This window comes from Gadus chalcogrammus, chromosome 8 (assembly GCF_026213295.1).
Source record: "Gadus chalcogrammus isolate NIFS_2021 chromosome 8, NIFS_Gcha_1.0, whole genome shotgun sequence".
Lineage (NCBI taxonomy): Eukaryota > Metazoa > Chordata > Actinopteri > Gadiformes > Gadidae > Gadus > Gadus chalcogrammus.
The window spans coordinates 7,906,252-7,908,064 of NC_079419.1; positions in this window are offsets into that span (position 1 = coordinate 7,906,252).

The following is a 1,813-nucleotide window of genomic DNA, read 5'->3' on the forward strand; positions in this document are numbered from 1 at the left end:
GGGGGCATGCCGTTGGGGGAGGGCTCTGGACCGGTGCGGGCCGAGAAGGCGGCCGGGCCCCCAAGGGAGCTCTGGCTGCTGAGGGTGAACTGGGCCAGTGTGTGCTTGAGCCCCGGGCTCAGATCCAGAGCTTTGGCTGAGCCGGAGCAGTGCAGCTCGCCCCGACCCTCTGCGTCAATTTCCAAGTCCTCTGGCTGCTCACGCTTCACCTTAGGGGTCCTGGGAAGGGCCTCCAAGCTCCGGCGCTTGAGGTTGATCTCCGCAATTACCCGCTTCTTGATGGGCGCGTCTTCCAGACGCTCCCGGTACAGACGTTTCATGTTGCCCTTAAAGGAGGTCAAGTCTTTGAAAGGGGTTTTCAAACTGGTTTGGGTACTGGCCATGTCTATGTTGGGTTTATTGTTCTTTCTTTCGAGTTAGCCCGGTTCTCGTAATCCCTTTTGAGTTCTCTCCTGATCTTTTTTTTAAATTATACAAATCTCCTGGTATTCAGACACATACATGTTGATGATCCAACGATTCGGTGTATTTACTCTGCTTCCTGGAAAGGAAAAACAAATTAAATTGTTAGAAACATATAATTGTAATGGAAACAAGAGCACACTGTATAATTAACACATTGGAATGTTGATTTTAAAAAAAAAAGTCATGGACCGTGTTATATCCGAACGGCGCAAAACAGTTTTATTGCCTCTTCCGTTAGTTTGGGGTTGGAGCGACGAATAAGTGTTTGCAAGCCAAATGGCAATTACCATATTGACACAAACAGTAGGTTTTCAGCAGTTGCAATTGAACCCTGGGGGGAATTCGCATCCTGGTTTTTACCAGGGGTGGTGAAACAGCATTTCCAACACTAAGTGCGAGTTTTAACAAGCAATACTGTAGTAGACCACAGCTAAATGCTCCTAGCCACCCACTCTCTGTTCCATTCCATCGCACGCTACTTGCTACTATTCTGACACAAGCGGCTCGGAACATTATTACTTTGCATTTGAAAGTGCCCTTCCCGACCATTGTGTTACCCCCAGGTTGCTTACCACACGCTGACCCCATCAACTGCGCCAAGAACAATTGATAAAACGGTAACTGTTCTCATTCATGACCGACGTGATCAGCATAATCAGTCAAATACACGACCGTTGTGTTTCAGTACCACAAGATATATTTCAGCTTTACCGCCTCTATAATAATAACTGATTAATACATTATAACTCCAAATGTAACACATCTAGCAGATAATGGCTGCTACTGCAGTACGGCACCAAGAGAGTAGATTGGATGCTTATTAGCGAGACGTGTTCAGAGGAAGCCACATCTACCTTTTAATATTATTATTGGCCTACAATAAAATGATCAGATTTCTGAATACAAGCCAGACAGACGGATGGTACGGGTTACTGTGTTTGTGGAAATCTATTTTTAAAAGGATTTCAATAGATTTGGTTTCCAAGCGACAGCGCTGCCTGAATTTCAATCAAACATTCAGCACGCAATTGTATTACATCGTTATAACTAAACAGCATCACAAATGTACCTATAAACACAATCAAACACACAGCAAATAGCCAAAGAAAAAGCCGTAATTTCGCCATTGTCGGCGTTGCTGTGTGCAAAGTGGGCTTCACCTTTCGGGATTCCAATGTTTCTCAACCCCCAACGACCCAATCTCACAATTTCAACGCAGTGGGTTTGTGTCTTGAAACAACCGGCCGTCAAAAAACAACTCATATAATCTGTCACCAATCGTTTATATTATAAAAAGAGCTTCTCCTTCGAAACGGGCTGCAAGGACACCGCGGACAGCCTGCCTCCA